Source organism: Ambystoma mexicanum, chromosome 2q, assembly GCF_040938575.1.
Source record: "Ambystoma mexicanum isolate Mex_15411 chromosome 2q, UKY_AmexF1_1, whole genome shotgun sequence".
Taxonomy (NCBI): Eukaryota; Metazoa; Chordata; class Amphibia; order Caudata; family Ambystomatidae; genus Ambystoma; species Ambystoma mexicanum.
The window spans coordinates 1398984313-1399004334 of record NC_090924.1 but is presented as its reverse complement, the minus strand read 5'-3'; positions in this window follow the sequence as shown (position 1 = coordinate 1399004334).

Sequence of the window (20022 nt, the reverse complement as noted above, 5' to 3'; positions counted from 1 at the left end):
ATGAGCACAACAAGATTGCCAGGGTAGCGGCATATTTATATTTACATATGGGAGCCATGCAGGACAAATGTGCTGAAGGCCAAGATCTGGCGAGTAGGCAACTGCTGGCATTACAGAAGGCCCAATCTGATCTGGACTCTTCTGAGCAGAGGCTGCAGAGGTGCCAGGAGTCAGACAATGATAGTAGGCAGTATATCATTAAAATAAAGGAGGACATGGATATACTGCAACAGGAAAAGGCTGACCAGGATACTAGATTTCTGGCCCTGCAGAAGGAGCACCAAGACAGTTTGGACTCCTTACTGCAGAGCCAGAAAAAGCTGGAGCAACAATTAGACTTTAACAGGGCTTGCATGGAGCAGGTAGCCACCCTGCAAAGTCATCTAGATAGAGTGAAGGCAGAGAGCAACAAGCTGATTTTGAAAAACCTGGATACCCAGGCAGAGTTTGATGAAGAACGCCAGAAAGCTGGTGCCTTTCAAAGGCAGAGGGACGACCCGGCGGCACAAATGCAGGCTCTTAGCCAGGAAAGAGACGCCTTAGGCCAGGAAGTCTGCCATTTAAAAAGAAAAACAGAAGAAAATCACTTGGCCCTCCAGGGGCTGGGTGACCTCCAAAAAGAACACCAGAACTTGTTAGAACACACCAGGAGGGTGGAGGATGCTCTGGCAAGAAAGGAGCAGACCAATAGGGACACAGCTCAGGAGGTAACCCTCCTGCAGCAAAGACTGGCTCAGTGCTCCAGGACCAATCAGGAGGCACAGAGAGAGAATGAGGCTCTCTGCCAGCACAATGATAGACTCCAACAACAGGTAGCGATGCAGGAGAGACTGATAGAGTCTAGTAAGGCCTTAAATGAGGAACTGAAGGCACAGGCTCTTGCATTGCAACAGGGAGCAGGGGCGGATAGAGATGAGGTTCGCTGGGAAAGAGAAACTCCTGAGCATAACCCCAGGAGCCCTAGTACCAGAGGCCTTTATCTCTCTCAGTCCCTGGACTCTGCCACCCCCATGTCCCCTGGCGCACATGAGCACAGGGCCACAGGGATGGCAGATTACTATCCAGCCAGAAGCATGGGGCTCATAGGCCAGTACCACCCAGGAATGGAGGGGCGGGCATCCGGGGTATGGGCACCCAAGCACAGTGAAATTTGATGGGGAACCCCAGGAGAGTAGGCCCATTAAGGGCATCCTGAAAACCTCTGCCCAGTTAGGTCAGTGGGGGGGTACCCATCAAATCCTGGCAGCAAGGAGGGATCTGAAGACTCCTCTGAGCGGTACAGGACACAGGAGACCAGGTCCCCACATTCTGCCAGCCATTCCCAGGCTCGCAGAATCCGGGAAAACCTGGAAGAACAGACGGGAACCTCTGGAAGCAGTGCCTCTGAGTCAGAAGATGAATGGACCAGGGTTACCCGGACCAAAAGGGCCAATAAGACAAAAAGGGCCTTGCTTAAGGACCCCTTAAAGCAGATTAAGGCAATCAGGAGCGTCATCACGCCTTATCATAAGAACGCCAAGTATTCTGTTTGGGAGCACTTAGAGTTGTTTGAGCAAATGATGGAGACTTTCCATTTGAAGGACAGCCAAAGCTGTATTCAATATGTAAAGTGGACCTTCTCCCCGGAATACTCCAGTTTCTTTGCGGGGCTGGAGGACCAAAATCATTTAAGATGGTCCACCTATAAGGCGGCCATCTTGAAACATTTTTCTACTTATAGAAATCCTCAAGAGGCTCGCAAGGCAGCCTACAATTTACAATGTGGGGAGGATCAGGCCCCACAAGAATTTGTGCAGGAGTTAAAGCGTGCTTTTGCACAGACCACAAGAAGGGTGCGCACGGATAGCAGAGTTTTTATTAATACGTTTTTCCATGCCTTGCCCAAATACATAATGACCCAGCTCGTGAGGGATTTTCACGAGAAAAGATCTTTAGACTGGGTCATTGAACAGGCGACCCGGATCTATGAGGTGCAGAAGCCAATAGAAAATAAAAATAATGCGCCCAAAAACCCCAAAGTCAACAACACCCCTGCTGCTGCCAAGGTGGCAGAGGTAAAGGTCACCCCCGTTTTAGAGTTGGAGATGGGGGGGCCTAAAATCCTACCTGCACCTAATAATGCTAGGCCCAGAAGGTCCTCGGGCCAGTCACAGACAGGGTGCCAGGGAGGCAGCCCCACAAATGGGGTCCCTCGCTCTCCTGATTATGTAAGCCCCCGTTACAAGGGAAACAGACCCATCCTGGGTTATGTGTGGACTCCTCCAGCCCAAGGGGGGGGATCCAGCCAAGCACCTAACCCAGAGAACTTCCCTCCCAACTTCTTACAGGAGGGCAGAAACTCACCAAACCCTGGGCGGAACTTCTTCCCCAGGTATCCACCCAACTTCCAGCCCCAAACCACAATGGCTCTGATCTCCAGTTGCCAACTTTTTCTTTCAGATTCCCAAGGCTCTCCACAGAATTCTGCCCAAATCTCTTCGCTAGCGATGTCCAAAACCAGAAAGTTAGTCCACCAGTTGTCCAAAAATGTGCATTATCTGTGCCCCCTTGAGGAGAAGGAGGGAAGATACTATGCCCCGGTACAAGTACAGGGGCAGGGTACAATTTTGGCACTGGTGGACACTGGATCTCAAGCTACCCTTCTGTCCAGAAGGGCCTTTGACGAACTGAATGCAGGAAGGGGAGAGAATTACCAAATTCCTCTCACCTCTTTTCCTGGACAACTGCAGAACTTTGACGGGAAGGAAATTCCCGTTGAGGGGACTGCAGACTTGGACATTAAAATTGGGCAACACAAGTTGAAACACCCGGTCATAGTTGTGACCCCAGAGGGCACCCCTTGTTTACTAGGGAATGACCTCCTGAGAAGGTTGTCACCCCTAATAGATTGCGTAAACAAGGTCCTCTGGACCCAGACTAGCCGACCAATAAAATTAAAACAGAGTGTCAACCATGTTAGTTTAAACGGCACCTGCCACATGGTTGAACAAAAATCTGACCAAGTAGAATTTCACTTCCAGAACAACCAAATTCCAGACGTGACAGTAATAGCAGTAGGACAACAGACTGGTGATGGAGGGTCCTCTCTATTTCTGAAAATCAACCTTCCTTCCAGTCTAAAGTGGTACTCCACGCTGGAAGGAAACACTCTGAGATTCTATACTAATCCACAATCAGAAACTCCCACTCCTATAGTCCAGAAAGATGTGAAATCAGCTTAGAGCCTGGCTGATATTCAGCAAATTGGAGAGCAGTTGTTCATCCCTGTCCAATTAAATGATGGGAAGGACTATGTTCTCGCTCGAGTGTGTGTGAACAACTGTAAGAGCTTCATCAGCGAAGCCATGTTCCGCCAACTCCCAAAAGATCCAGCCATTCCCACATTCAAACTGATAGACAAATGGGAAATGGACCTGGAAGCACCTAATTCCAAACAGCTCCTGCCAAGCAGGTGTATGCTCAAAATCTCCATTGGCAACAAGAGCATAGTCCATAATTGTTGGGTCGTGCGAGACGTCACTGCCGCCTTTTACTTAGGCAGTGACATTCTCAATCGCTTTGCCATTAGTTTGGACCTAATAAACTTCAAAGCTTGGTCCCGATTAGCGGATAATCCCATGGGCTTTGATGATCCAGAAAAAGCATTTAGGTCAGCTCAATTGCTACCTTATGCAGTTGAAATTCAGATCAAAGAGGAAGTCACCATCCCAGAAAGGACCCGACAATTCTCCCTGGAAGTGAAAGCTAAAAGAGGACAATATTTTCAAAACCCTGATGCTTACATACATCTAAATGCTTCTCTCCAACAGCAAGGGTTAGGGGTAAACCCAACACCATTAGTCAACATAGAACATGACACCATTCCAATAGAGGTGGATAACAGCGACTTAAAGAGTATTACTCTAGCCGCAGGCACCATTATTGGAATGGCGGTTGATGACCGACATTTTTCCATAGATTTAGGTAATGAACTGTTAGGACCAATCCCCAAGGACTGCTTTGACAGTGACAGTGATGACAATACAACACCAGACAGGATTTTTACCCGGCATGGGGGGAACTTCCTGGTGTACACTTCTTGCCTTTATGGTAAGGAAGACGTGACTTGTGACTTCAGGAGGGATGAGGTGATTTTCCAGGTCCATGAGGGCTGCCTTTCCCACCTGAAGCCTCCAGTCCAAATCAGCACTCTGACCAGGGACTTCTCCACCCAGCTGGAGGAGGCCGCTGAAATAGCCAAACCAGAAGTCTTTCCAGGCTTCAGGCAGATGGTGGAAGAGAGAGTCAACCTAGCTGATGCCTGTGTGACTCTGGAACAAAAGCAAAAGTTGAAACAAGTTTTCTTGGATTTCCAAGATCTCTTTGCGGTAGACTCGTATGACTGTGGTCGCACTGACATCCACACAACAACAATCCCCACGGACCCTGGCATGACTCCTGTGTTTGTGAAGCAATATCGCTTGCCTCTCGCATCAATGGAGTCCCTTACTGAAATAATTAAGAACCTTGAGTCCCGGGGAATAATCCGTCCAGTCCACAGCACCTTCAATAATCCGGTGCTGGGAATATTGAAGCCAAACGGCCAGTGGAGACTCTGCGCCGACCTCAGGGAGCTCAACAAACGGGTCCATACTTCCCGATGGCCTCTGCCCTACATTGACCAAGGGCTGGCCCAGATCGAGGGGTCACAAGTATTCACTGCAATAGACCTGACCAATGGATACTGGACTGTGCCTGTCAGTAGGGAGGACCAATACAAGCTGTCTTTTACCTTTGGGGGCCAGCAATACACATGGACCCGGACTCCCTTCGGATACCTCAACTCCGGCAATGAATTCAACATCTTCCTACATAAGGCCTTACCCGACCTGGGTGCGAGGGGTAACCTGGCTTATGTAGATGATGTCCTCATCAAAAGTTCATCTGTGGAGGAACACATAGCGGAGATCCGTTATCTTCTGACCCAGTTGAGGTCCGCCGGAGCAAAACTTTCCTTTCAGAAAGCACAGTGGTGTAGAACCCGTGTTAATTTCTTGGGGCATGAGATTACTCCTCAGGGTCTCTGTCCCCAGGAAAAGAAAGTGGAAGCACTTCAGAAACTGAAAGACCCCACAACTCTGCGGGAACTAAGGAGCCTCCTTGGACTGACTAATTACAGCAGAAAGTTCATTGAGGGCTACGCAGAGATCACCAGACCCCTGATTCATCTCCTGAAGGGGGGGGTCAAGTGGGAATGGGGTCCAGAACAAGCCGAGGCAGTTAAACAACTCAAAAGAAGCCTCTCAAAAGCGCCTTGCCTAGCGTACCCTGTCAGAAACAAGGAGTTCTTCCTGGAGACGGGGTTCTCTAATACGTGCTTGACAGCACTATTATACCAAAAGCATGACAAGATCAATAAAGTAATCTCCTATGCGAGCAAAACTTTATCCTCTGTGGAGGAAAAATTCAACGATTGTGAGAAGGCACTCCTGGCAACGGTGTGGGCATTGAAGAATTACCGCCCGTTTATCCAGGGGGAACACATCATAGTGGAGACTCCACACCAGCCTCTGCAATATCTCCAAAGTGATAGAATCCGGGCCGGAAATGTGAGTAATTCCCGAATTACTTCCTGGATTCTGTCAATGCAAGGCTTTCCTGTGGAGGTCAGATATGGCCAAAACAAGAAGAGTCCCCTCGCGCAAGGTCTGGCTGACTTGCATGATTGTGCCAGAGAAAACTGTCTCGAGGACGAAAGTCTAAAAATAAAGGACAACATGGAGGCATACCTTAATTCCCCCCACAAAGTCTTTGAAGAGGACAAGTGTGAGGGAATGCCCACTGTGTATGTGGATGGATGCTCTTACCATGTTGACAACGACGGGGAGAAAGAACTGGTGGCCGGCGTAGGGAATGCATGGGTGAATGAGTCCCCAGAACCCTCCGCTGGATCAAAATTGGTCCCCGAAGTAGTCAGGTGGCAGAATTGATGGCTGTGCATCAGGCCATCCTCACTGCTGTCCAGCATCAACTCCACAAACTGGTCATAATCACAGATTCGGATTATGTACGGAACGGGTTCATGGAGCACCTGGTTAATTGGAAAACCAGAGGCATGTTATGTGCTAACAACAAACCCTTGAAATATGGGAAGTTGATCCAAAACATTGATGATCTGGTCACCTCGAATGAGATGACCATCTATTGGAAAAAGATCAAGGGTCATTCCAAAGTAGAGGGACCAGACAAAACTGGAAACGACTTAGCTGATCAGCTGGCCAAAACCGGGGCTATCCAAGGGGATCTAATTGAGATTGAGTCCCTGTTGGGGGAAATCCATGTCACTGCTATCACTAGGTCCCAGACAAATGCTCACAACGACCTTTCAATTGCACAATGGAGTAAGGAGGCCCCTGATGCTGATTTGATTACCGCTCAGAAGGGGGATCCAATAATTGGTAAATTTTACCAGCACATTGAGGACCCTGAGAACTTTCCCCTGACGGATACTGATTACATTGGGAAAGAGGACCTAAGAGTGTTGATGAAATGTCCAAAAATGTTCCGAATCCAAGACGGTTTGCTGGTAAGGAAATCCAAAGCGGACCACGATCAGTGGGTGGTTCCTACCTCATTCCGAAGCCTGATGTTAAGTCACGCCCATGATGCGGCCACCGCCGGTCATAGGGGGTTTCACACAACATTGAAAATCTTAAGAGAGGTTGCATACTGGCCACACATGGGGCAGGACCTCGACCAATACTTGAAGGGATGTCTTGTGTGTGCACAATTTCAGCCATCATCCCTCACGCACCGTGCGCCTCTCCAAAAGAGGGGGATGACACTGCCATGGTCAGATTTACAAATCGACTTTGTAGGCCCCGTGATTCGCTCTGCTAGGGGGAATAAGTACATGTTGACTGTGACATGCTTGTTTACCAAGTGGGTGGAATGTCTCCCAGCCCCAAATTGCAAGGCAGAAACCACAGCTGCCTTGATGATTAACCACATCTTTTCCCGTTTCGGTCTACCTCAAAGGATTGAGTCAGACAGGGGTAGCCATTTCACCAGTGAAGTAATGACAAAGATGTGGGAGATACTGGGGGTAAAAAGGAAGCTACACATTGCTTACAGGCCAGCTTCTTCTGGGGCAGTAGAGAGATATAACCGAACCATTGTGAGCATATTAAAGAAGTTCGTGGCAGATTCTGGGCCAAGTTGGGATATCCGATTACCTCTGGTCCTAATGGCCATCAGATCTACCCCTTCATCTGCAACCAAAATGTCACCATTTGAGTTGATGACTGGGCGCAAGATGGTGCTTCCTCAGCATTTGCTCTACAGGACCCAAGAGCAGACACTGATAAATGCCTCCACAACTCATGAGTATGTGGAGAATTTAAGGAAACACCTTCAACATGCTTTTGCTTATGCTCAGCGGAATCTAGAAAGATCAGCTGATAGCATGAAGACCCACTATGACCTGAAGACTTCCAGGAAGGAATATCAGGTGGGGGACCGGGTCTATATATACAATTTCCAAAGGAACCAGGCCAAACAGCGAAAATTTTTGCCTACATGGAAGGGACCCTTTGAGGTTATAGACAAAATCTCCCCTGTGGCCTACAAGATCCGCATCCCCAAAGGCGGTCTGGCAGAGGGGGAAGACAAGTAGGTCCACATTAACCAGTTGAAGTGTTGCCATCCCAGGCACACTCTGCAACAACTGGAGGAATCCTCTGGAATCCTAGAGGGTACTGTCTCAGATTAATTCAGTTCTAACTTAAAATATCCGACATATCGCCTATCAAATTCTGAGTTTCTCAATGTGGGTGTTTTTGTTTTTGAATGCAAAAAGAAATGTGCATGTTCATATGTTTTGACTATAAATGTATATGCCACCCCACTATATCAATGGTGGGGGAAAAATGTCCATGAATAGGTATTGCCGCTCTTCCTTTGTCGTCCTAGGGGAAAGAAAACCTGGAGACGGGCCAAGGAGGACGATCCGGAGACCAGGAGCAGAGACGCAAGGGGCCCAGTGTACCGCCCAATACTCCCATCAGGACCGGCGAGGAGAACCGATCGATCCGCCCGGATGGAGGAAAAGATGCTGAACTGTGCCATCTATTGGAAAAAGATGAGGAAACATCCCAGGTCTTGCGAGTCCCATCAGTGAAACAGAATGGCCATTGCAAGAGGGGGGCTTGTGGGATGTTTTTACCCATGCATCCGAGCCCTACCTCAAAACCTGTGCAGTACTGGCATTGAAAACATCATGATGGCCAGAGCTTCCCAGAAAATGCCCAGGGAAGTGCATGAAGAATAGGCTGCCACCCATTTTGCCGATGTTATGGGCACAGAAGGGCACTGCCTAAAAACACCATTGGACTACCCACACAGTAGTCTGAAACCATTGGGAATGGCAATGCTGATTGCCAAAAGCAACCTAGAATTGTGGGGAATTCATTTTCTTAAATCCCAAAAATGGGTGCATTACCAGTACTCACCACTATCAGAAAGCCGGCGTTTTAAAACAACACCAGACATTTGTGTAAAACTGAATAGATGAACCCAAAGCAGGCCAAAGAAAGACTTACTGAGAGGTGGATACAATGTAAAGTTATATTCTGAAGTGACTTGAAGGTTTATAACAAGACTGGCTGAGCTCTGGATTTCAGCAGTTTAAGTAAATTTGGACTGAAAGACACTAAAAATCTAAATGTTTAAAAGAAATGAGTGACCTACTTTTGAGTGTCACATAGCTTGTCACTGTTGAAATGTCATAGTTTTGAACTTAGAATCAGCATTCTAGCTGGATATGTAAAAATTGTCTTGACTTAAACTGGGGAACAAAAAATGACATTTTATCTGAAACCTGGCTTAATGAAATTGAATTCTGCCCACCAGCTACCCCCGACAGGAGTTGAGACTTGCACAACAGCTGTGTTCCCAGGCCTAGCTGCCTTTTGCTGCTCCCACCAAAAGGGATATGACACTTCTCTGATTGAATTGCCTGGGCTCTGCAGGAAATTGAACAAAGCCCTGTACTGACTCAGGCAAATGTTTTATTATGGGGGCCGTAAAAGTGGCTTCCTCCTGGAAGGAAAGGGGAGGAGCACTGCCTGTGAGAGCAAGCTGGCTTGGCAGAACTGGAAAAAACAGAAATTCAACCTTGTGCTGGGGGAAACCACACCCCTTTGGGGCCAGAACATAACTCTAAAAAGATGGATCATTCATAGAGCGGACTTGTGAAAATTATTTAAATGATACCATAATTCTTGTGATTTTTCTGCCCACATTTTAAGAGGTTTTTAGAACCGGTGGCATGATCTGGGGGCAAGCTAGCAGTTAAGAGGGTATTATTTAAAATGTATGCATGTTAAAAATCTGACACTTCATCAATTAATGTCCATACTCCTTGCGCACATGTGTATAAATTTGGGGTAATGTCCGATATTACCAAACCAGTTAAAAAGTGCAAATGTTGCCATTTCTGAATGCAAGCTCCCAGGAAGAGCAGATTTGGACAGGGTATATCTCATGTGATATGCATGATGGGTGCATGTAATTTCAAACCACTGTGTAGCTATGAAATATGTCTTTTTGATCAAATATAGATTGTTTGTAATTTGACAGGGATGGGTTCTCTGTATCATAAACAGGCCTCATCATGATGACATTTCATTTCATTCCCCCAATCAAGGGGAAGAGGATGAAGTGGCCAATGACAAGTGGAGAGGGGTAGGGCGTAGGAAGCTAGCCTCTCCACCCATTTTCAAAACACATAAAAGCATACCGTCAGGCAGATAGGGACATTCTATTACATCTGCTGCGGGACGCTCTGCCGGGAAAATCCATACTTTACCTCCATCAACCTCCAGAGAGCCAACATAGAGACTTCAATCTATCCACCTTCAGAGACCAAGACTTTACTTCAGAATTTGTAGCAGAGAGGTCAACTACAAGCTAAATCCCTCTTTAGCAGGCCTCAAATCATTGCCACTATTCACAGCCAGGCGAGTTGTTTGAATTCTTTGCAAGAATTCTTGCCATTTGCCAGAGAGCAGTGTTGTATCCAGAGAGAGACCAGCTGAACCGGAGACCGCTGTATCCGGACCCACAGACCTGATCAGAACCAGAGACCCAGACCAGACCAGCAGAGTAGAGCTGACCCAGACGCTGTGCGCAGAGACCGTCCGTGGCGAGTGAAGAAAACCTGACCAGATCCATGGCGAGGCCCATTCTATTTTAAAATATATTGTGAGTACCTAGCAGAACTGTGCAGAACCAATCTCTTAATTAAAATAATATAATTCAATCTATTTTAATCTAACCAGAACTGCCTCCTAACTGTCACCTGTCATTTTGTAAAGCTGTCACCTGTCATTTCTAGCTGCTAGCTGTCACTTGTCACTTTGAACTTTAAAATTTCAAATCTGAAAAACGACCTTCACAAAATCGTTCATAACTCTGTAACCGTTTGTCTTAGAGACTTGCAGTAACTTTCCTCTGAAAGCTGGGAATCTTGGCTTTTCAACGAACCTAGAACCGCATTCCTACTTCCGATACTTTTGCCGTAATCGCGAAAAACGCACTCGCAAATTTGCCGAGATTTGCAAATTTCTCCACGTGTGAAAACAGCAGCTTCCTTGCTTTCCTTGCTAAAAATGTGTTTGCCGCTTAAGAACCATCCTAGATCCTTGCTAAATTGAGCCTGAACTCGTCCCAAGTATATTTCACTCACCCTGAACGTCTAGAGGGAATTAAAAGCATTTTAGCATATTTTTCACTTCATTGCCAGCACATATAAAAGCATTTTGGGCCTGTGTTTCAAACTTCTGTAGTCTAAGCTTGCTGGGGTGAACTGAATCACATTTTATTGCATTTCTGAGAACTGTGTGCCTTCCTTCCATTTCCTTGCATTGCATAAAGGGGGGGAGTGGATTGCCAGAGAAAAGTGATTACATTGTTTTGTTGAAATCATATTGAGTATTTTCGGTATTGCATTTTCATTCAACATTGCATCCATCTGAACATAAAGCATTCTCTACCACCTTATTCTTCTGTTCCTATTCACAAGTGTGCTAGTGCCAGATTCTCCGTTGTTAATCTTTATCATATCAGATTAAGTGTGATATTCAATTATTAATTTATTATAAAGTGTGATATATATATATATCTATTGTTTAAATTATCAAATAAACCTTTTAAACTTGCAAAACAGAACTACTTCTTGGCTCAGTGGGGTCAGGGGGATTCCAAGAGAGGGGTGTTACATAGGGGTAGTCATCCAGAACGCATGAACTGGACATAAAGATATTTCAATAAGGGTTTTCATTCAGTATTCTAGACTAGGCGTTGACTTAGCTGTAGTGTTGAATTGAATCCTCTTACAACCCCCATACCTGAATTTTTGATCAGGTAAAATGGTGTGTCCATACCATATATATAATGGTGTATTGTTTATAGGGCAGGCTTACTAAGATGCTTTGTCCTCCTCTTACGTTGCAGTATAGTCGCAGAGTTATCTAGCACCACTGCAGGATTTAATCCATCGTTGACACGCGTCTCCATTATTTCACGTGGAGGTGAGTGCCAATTTGTATACACATAAACTGAGATATACACACAAGATATATCTGTGTCTAAACAAATAAGAGATTGGAATTCTGATGTTATGTATATTGTTTGTTTTTAGATTGAGGTTTGATGACATCCTCCACCTTTTGACATTTCGGAGTGGTTGCAACAGAACCATCCGTCTCCTGAAGAAGGTCGCTTATATTTACCGGCTTGAATTAGGGGCCTATTGTGATGACCGAAACATATGTTGAGTTACAGCAAATAAGCAATATGCTATTTGTTTTTGTATTAACACTTACTGTAATCACCAAGAGGTGTTGAAATGTATGTTAATATATTGGTTCTAGGTGGTCTTAGTACCACAAGTGTGGAATATTGACATGTATAGTGAGATTGTGAATGAATGATGGAATGAATGGTGGTGTTTAAATGTGGATGTTGAGAACAATAAATATTTGTGCAAATTGCTTATAAATAAATATATATATTTTTTGACAAGACTTGGTATTGCTTAAATGTGTACAGATGTTCTGATCTCATTTCGCCCAGGTTCATTTTTGTTGTTCCATACACCCTTACTGGGACAGTTGGATTTGGGCACGCAGAGGATTTTGTAGCCATCAGGGAGGTGAGTGTCAAAACTTATGACAGATCTAGCCATGAACCACGTCTCGGTCAGACCGAGAATATCAAGGTCGAGTTCTTTCAGGAGAGGCAGATGTCTGAGAAGTGTTTGACAGCTGAGCAAGAGTTGAGAGTGGCAATGTGGAGAAGGTTTCCACCCTTGAAAGACTTTTGTGGAGGGGTACATATCAGAGGTAAACTCTGTGGAGGTGTAGAAGGAGCCCGAAGGTGGGCAGAGGAAAAAGGAGAAGAGGGCAAGGTAGCCAAGGTGGAGGATGAAGACGCCAGAGAGGTGGCGGAGGAGGGAGGCAACAGGGCAGCCAGAGAAGAAGTAGAGGAAGCCAAAGAGATGGCAGAGGGTGGAGGCAGAGGAGCCAGAGAAGAGAAAGAATGGACAGCAGGAGAAGAAAGGAAGTTGATAAGGCGCGGGAAGCATCCATCAAAAAGGAAGAGGTTGGCATGAGGGCCTTGGACCAAGACGGTGCCATTTAGGTAAACATTAATAATGGTCTTAGAGGGATGGAAGGGGGTCGGGAGAGCCTCCCACCGGGTGCCACCATTAATGTGAGAAGAGGAAAAAGGAGAGAGCACCAGGACAATATGTGGAGTCCATAGGTCTGGCGAAGGAATGACAAAGAGGATGTTGTGAGGGTCTGTCTGGAGGAAGCCCTGGGATAGGGAGGCTTGGGTTGGAGACCATGATATCCCTTTTGAACTTCTTTCTACCACACTTAGTACGAAGGACAGGATAGTCAATAGAGAAGCAGTTAGAGAACATAGGAGAGATAGAGAGTACCATAGAGGATGCAGAGGAACAGAAATGGGGCAAAGGGTGTGCAGGGAAGTGAGGAGTGGGGAAACAAAGGTTGAGGGGAGGAGACACTAGGGATGGGCCCAAGAGGAGTGAAGCAAGCAGATGAGACAAGAACAAGACAAGAAAAAATGAATTTCAATTCACGATGAGCTTGATGAGACTAAAAAGAAGAGCAGTCATGTAGCTGTGAGTAACAAACCAGTTAACAGAGCAAGAAACGACCAAGGGAAACTGAAACAAAAAAGGAACACAACAGGGGGTGGTGGCAGTACGATGTGAGGGAACGACCATGCAGAACGATGGCCAAGTAACAGAACAATGATCGAAGGAACCTAAAGGAGGAGAGTGAAAAACATCCAGAAGTAGGCAGTATACAGCAGTCAAAGAGACTCAGGAACAGAGCAGTCAAGCAAATAGGGGCCTAGAGAAAGTAAAAGCAGCAGAGCACAGAGTAGTAACAAAGGAGTAAGGGAAGGAGCTGGGATGGGGAATAGGGCCGACAGAGGCAGGTGGGTGCCAGTGGGGGAAGCAGTGACACTCAGAGAATGCGTAGGCATGAGCGCAGCCTAGGATTGAAGGGGCGAGGTGCACATGCGATCAAGGGTTGCGAGTGAATCACACAGGCAGAGGACGCGCAGGCGTGAACGTAGCTAAGGATGGAAGAGGCATGGAGCACACGCAATCAAGGAATGTGAGGGAACAACGCAGGCAGAGGATGCACGGGCGCGAGCATAGCCAAGGATGGAAGGGGCGCGGAGCACAGGCGATCAAGGATTGCGAGGGAACCACATGGGCAGAGGACACACAGGCGCCGTCAAGCATGGAGTGGCATGGAGCACAGGTGATCAAGGAATGCAAGGGAACCACGTGGGCAGAGGACGCACGGGCATGAGCGTAGGCAAGGATGGAAGGGCAGCGGAGCACACAAGATCAAGGATTGCAAGTAAACCACGCAAGCAGAGGACACACAGGCGCAAACGCAGCCAAGGATGGAAGCGCCGCTGAGCACACGCGATAAAGGAATGCGAGGGAGCCATGCGGGCAGAGGACGTGCGGGCACAAGTGTAGCCAAGGATGGAAGGGGCTTGGTAGCACACAATCAAGGATTGCGAGGGAACAACATGGGCAGAGAACACGCAGACACGAAGACAATGATGGAATGGGCAAGGGAGTGCAACTCAATGGAAGTGTGCTATGGAACAATGCAGGTTGGGAGCAAGGGTAACGCGGGACAGAAGTGATCAGGTAAAGGGGGTGCTCCCAACCTAGGGGGCATGGGGTGAGGGACAAGTCTCGGGGGGACATTGGACGCAAGTAAGGGGATAAAGTGCAGAAGGGCTGAGAAGTACAGAGCAAACTAAACTCTCCACAACTTCTTACCTGGTGGCCGCAGATAGGAGGGTGTTGTCCGCGCTCACTGTCTACACCACAGACCCCTTCACAACCGAAGAACCGTATTGCTCTACACTGTGGTCTTGTCATGCGAGGGCTTTGCCGAAGAGGGTACGAACCTCGGATTATATAGGCTCGGAAGCATGGACATACATTGTGCTACGTTTCGTCGGGCAGCATCTCCTGTGCACATGCGTCGCTCAACACTGCAGTCTTGTCCTACGAGGGCTTTGCCACAGAGGGTCCGAACCTCGGATTGCATAGGCTTGGAAGCGTGGACATAGCAAACGTGCTACGTTTCGTCGGGCAGCGTCTCCTGCGCACCTGGGTCACTCAACACTGCGGTCTTGTCCAACGAGGGCTTATACATATAATAATATATAAATAACAATATAAAAATAAGAAATGAGCCAGACATATTTATAATTAGTCTAAATAAAAATGTAGTATGGTTCAAATACTGCCTCCTATTAGAACAGAATTTAAGAAACACAAGAGAAATGGGTCCTATGTTATTATTCAGAAAATGCCCATTTTGAAAAAAAGATATCAGCAATAGTGTAGTGAACACACTCTGTACTTTACTTCCAGAGGTATGGGGGCATAGAGTGGCTCTCAGATGTAAGGTGTTCACGATAAATGGAAGGTACAGTTTAAAGACCAGTACACGCTCTAAAAATGCTGTTCTAATTGAAACACTCAAGAGAAAGTTGACAGAGGAATAATGTAATGAAACATAATTAAAAAAAGAAAGCAGCTACACAAATCCATACACTTAGCTGGTTACACACTGATCATTACTTTATCTATGCACATTCTACACACATCTGCACATAACATAACATGCCAAAACAAAAAGGCTATGAGAATATGCTAGGAAATAAGTATGTACACATGTAAAAACCTCCAAACAACAAGGTCAAATGATCCGTCAGATGTAGCGAAATCAACACAATTCCAGTTAAAACACCCATCAATTGAAGAACAAGAGTCACTCCCCCATTCCTGTTGACACTGGCATTTATAACGCGCCTATACACGAGTGCTTCAAGGCACAATGAGGTAAGGGAGGGGAAACAGAGGGAGGACAGAGACAACGATCTTACTAGGCCCAGTGACATTGAGATCGCACATGTGCATGGGACGGGGAAGAGGGAAAGTGCGGGGGTTTGGGGGGTAAGTGGCAGTGCAATACATAGGATCAACAGTAAAAATACATTTAAAATAAAAATGGTGTTAATTAAGCTTCACAACAACAATACAGTTGCTGTCAAGTCAAACTTTGTTCTCGCAAAATACCTAAACAATCAAATAAAAAAACAGTGATATGAATTTGTAATGTACCTGCAAAAAAAGGATAAACCTTATAAACGTTCTAAGGGTCCACATCTACAGAGGTGGGTAAATGAATAGTAAATAGTCCTTAAATATGTCACAGAACAAAATGTATGGAATGATAAAACACCACGCACAGTCACATATTCTACCACCCACTCTGGAAATCATCGCATAACAGTACTACAAGACAAAAATACAAAAAACAAGGCTACAATAACCCTGAAACTAATATTTACCCAATAGGCTACCCACCGAAAAAAATAACAGATCCCATCACTCCAACCCCAAATCAAAACATGTCACTAGAACTCACTATTACAAACCACTCTAACTATACTTGAGTAAACCTTCAAAAGTGTCATCACGGCCACAAAGTTCAACTCACATTCCAAAAATCCATGTTTCGCAGCCTTTTCAAATCCCTTCGAAATGCTGTTTCCAAACTATCACCCCGACTTAAAAATGACAAGTAAAGCACAGTACAAATGATTACACATTAATATTTTGACAAACAAAACTTAATAAAAATAATAACTGAGAAGCAGATTACATTGAGTAATTTTATTTTATTTATTTATATTTGTAAAGTGCATTACAGCCGAAGGTCATCGAGGCGCTGTTGCAAGAAGATGGCTTAGTTACAGGAATTTGTTGGCATGCTCGAGGGTTACAAAGAGCATGACCTACCCATAGAAAAAAAACAGACGGCAAATACATGAGGAAGAAAGTGATTCATAGATTAAGACAACAGCAGGTTACATTACGTGGGTGATGGGTTACCGCGGAAGTCGAGTTGCAAACGGCCCGGGGCAGGATTAGACAAACAGCCATTTTTTAATGGCTTTCCTGAAGGCTGTGTGTGAGTCAATGTTCCTTAGGTGAGTTGGTAGGGAGTTCCACTGTGAGGCAACGATGACCGGGAAACTGGAGCCTCCTCCGCGGGCCCTCAGGGTTTTAGGAACACTGACTAAGTTGGAATAGGTGGTTATTGTATGCCTGTCCGAGGGGGGCTTTATAAATCTCTGAGAGAGATACTGAGGCGCAGTGTTGTTGAGACATTTGTGTGTGATGGCGAGGGTTTTGAAGGTTATGTGTTCCTTGATGGGGAGCCAATGGACTAGCTTTCTAGTGGCGGAGATGTGTTCCTTCTTTGGGATTCCAGTGTCCGCCCTGAGGGCATTGATCTGAATGGTTTGCAGTGTTTTGATGTCTTTTGCAGCGGTGCCTACTAGGAGGGCGTTACAGTAGTCTAAGCGGGAGTCAATTATCGGCCAAGCAATGGTGAGGCAGTTTGTTTGGACAATAAGGGCCAGCTGCGTTAATCAGTTTTGAATGGTAGGCCGAGGCAGGTGAAATTGCATTTACTTGTCTGCTCATAGTGAGGTTAGAGTCTAGGACGACCCCTGAGGTTTTTACTGCCTGAGAGACAGGAATAGTCGTATTGTCAATGGTGAAAGCCTTGTATTTATCGTCAAGTTTTTTTAAGGTAGCCGGGGAGCCAATGAGAAGCAGTTCCATTTTCTCACCATTGAGGCACAGCCAGTTTTCTGACATCCGATTGAATTTTTTTGGCATAGATGGAGTTTAGCTTTTCATTTTCAACATCATAGTCACCTGTGAGGGGAATGAGCACCTGCGTGTCATCCGCATAATTGGTGTATGTTATGCTTAGTTCATCTAGGTATTTAAATAAGGGCTTCATGAAGAGGTTGTAAAGTGTCGGAGAAATGCAGGATCCCTGTGGGACACTGCATTTAATAGTATCAGGGTTGGCGCAGGCTTGGTCCGAGAAAACCTTCATGATTCTCCACTGGAGGAAAGATGCAATCCTTGCTGTGGCCTTAGTGGAGAAGCTGGCCGAGGATGACAAGAGGTGGCACAGGGTGCTGTGGTCCACGAGGTCAAATGCCGCAGAAAGGTCGAGTAGTAGGAGGAGAGCTGGTTTGCCAGCATCCCTGAGATCATCAATTTGATTTTTAAGATCTAGGAGGGCGGTTTCTGTCCCATGGCCCGGACGGAACCATGATTGCGTAGGCCTAGGAGATGATTTGCTTCCAAAAAGTTTTGGACCTGCTGGAATGCTGCTTTATCTAAGAGTTTTAATAGAAAGGGAACTGTAGTAATGGGCCTGTCGTTCCCTAGGACCGTTGGGTCTAATGTAGGTTTCTTCAATAGCGGGCATACCCAGACTTCTTTGAGACATGCAGGGACAATACCAGGTGTGAAGGACACATTGATAAAATCTGTCAGGAAAAGGGCTAGAGTGGATGCACAGTCTTTGATGATTTGTGCCGGACAAGTGTCTCCTTTTACAGTAAGATGGTTTTATAGATTTGAGTAGAGCAGTGACTTCTTTTTAATCCATTTCCTTACAGGAAAAGGAAGGGGATTTGTGGGTGATTTCATAGTGTAGGTCAGCCATTTGTTGGCTTAGGGCCTGTTGATGGGTGATGATTGTGCTTTGAAGAAGGTTGAGGTTTTCGATCATGGCCGATTGGATAGAATTACACCAATCTGTGTTTTTGGGACTGGTAGGCGGCTCAGGCGCAGGTGATTCCAACTCCCTAAAAATAGCCAAGAGTTCTTTGGAGCCTGATTTTGCATTGGAGATTCTCGTGTTGAAGGAGTGACTCTTGGCTTTAATGATAGCCGCTTTATACTCTTTGGCAATACTTTTAAACACTCCTTTGGTGGCTTCACAGGGTTTGGATACCCAGGCCTAAGTGCGAGCGTCTCTATTTAGCACTCATTTCAAGGAGACCTGCTGTAAACCATGCGCTCGTGAGATTGTTCCGCTCGGCTTTCTTCAGGGTAAGCGGGGCTACGGCTTCTACCGGTTGGATGATGATGGTGTTGTAGGCGGCGGCCAGGGTGTGTGGGTCTTTGGAGAATGGTGCCTTGAAGGCAGGTGATTGAAGATATGGAGTGAGGCGTTCTTTTGTAGGCTGGCGGGCACTCCTGCATAGAGCTGAGGGAAGCGGTTTTAACTGAGCAAGGAGGCCTTTTTTTAATGGTTAATGTGAAACAGATGGCATGGTGGCCCGACCATGGAATTGGAGAAATGCAGTTATGGTGTGCAATCCAATCAAGGGTACGACCTTTGATGTGGGTGGGCGCTTTCACCGCTTGCTGCAATCCTAAGGAAGTAACTGATTTGTTGAATGATGTGGCTTGGGCGTCTGACTAGTCGTAGAGTCCAAAGTTGAAATCCCCTAACAGGAGAACTTTGGAAGATTCCTTTAGGTTATTGGATATGGCGTGCAAGAGGGAGTCTTGTAAGTTCGTAGCTGGGCCTGGTGGGCGGTACACTAGTGCAGGGTGATTGTACAGTTTGCAGAGGGGTTATTTTGATGACTAAGTAGTCACTGTTAGAGCCCAAGTCTCCTCCTATTACTTTTCTGATGGATATGGACTCTTTTGCGATAAGGGATGATCCTGCCTGAAAATGGTGTAGCCCTGAGGGAGGGCCACTGATAAGACAGGACCAGCTTCTTCGTGAAGCCATGTTTCGCTGATGAATAGTAGGTCCAGGTTATGGTCCGTGATGAAGTTGTGAATATCGGGTGCGTGGGCAGGGATAGAGCGTGCATTGATAAGTGCAAAAGTGAGCAGGAGTGAGGGGGAAATGGTGAGAGTGATGGTAGAAATAGGCCTAGAACTAGGCATACTGGAGTGGGCCTAGGATAGAGGATAGCCTGAATGGTAGTAATAGGCATGGCAGTGGGCTGCACAACAGTGGGCATAGGCTGGGCGGCCGTACTAGGCACAACAGTGGGCACAGCATGATTGGTCGTGGCATGTACAATGGGCATAGCCTGGTTGGCAGTAGTAGGCACAACAGTGGGCACAGCATGATTAGGTAAGTCATTCTAACTCACAGAAATCATGTGCTCTGAACTGCATGCACCACATGGACCTTCATCAAAGTGTTTAAAGTAATAATCTGCCAATCAAAAGCACTATTATAACTACACATTTTACCCATGTACACTCCGACAGATGGCCTTGCATTGCTTTCACTTTCACCCGTGTATACATAATCCACACACTCATCCAACCACAAACAATATTATATCCAAATATGAAACATAACTCTTATGTGCACGCTGTGGGTGGGAGCCGCCAATCAGGAGGCTAGAAACACAGGCTGTTACTCCAGTGTTCCAAGCCGTCTGATCAGCGGCTCCACAGCCCTCCACCTCCCCCACCACTGCCACAGTAATTTTGACGCCCACCCGCCAATCCCTGCACACCTTGTTTGCTGCTCTGCACCTCCGCAGCTCCTACAG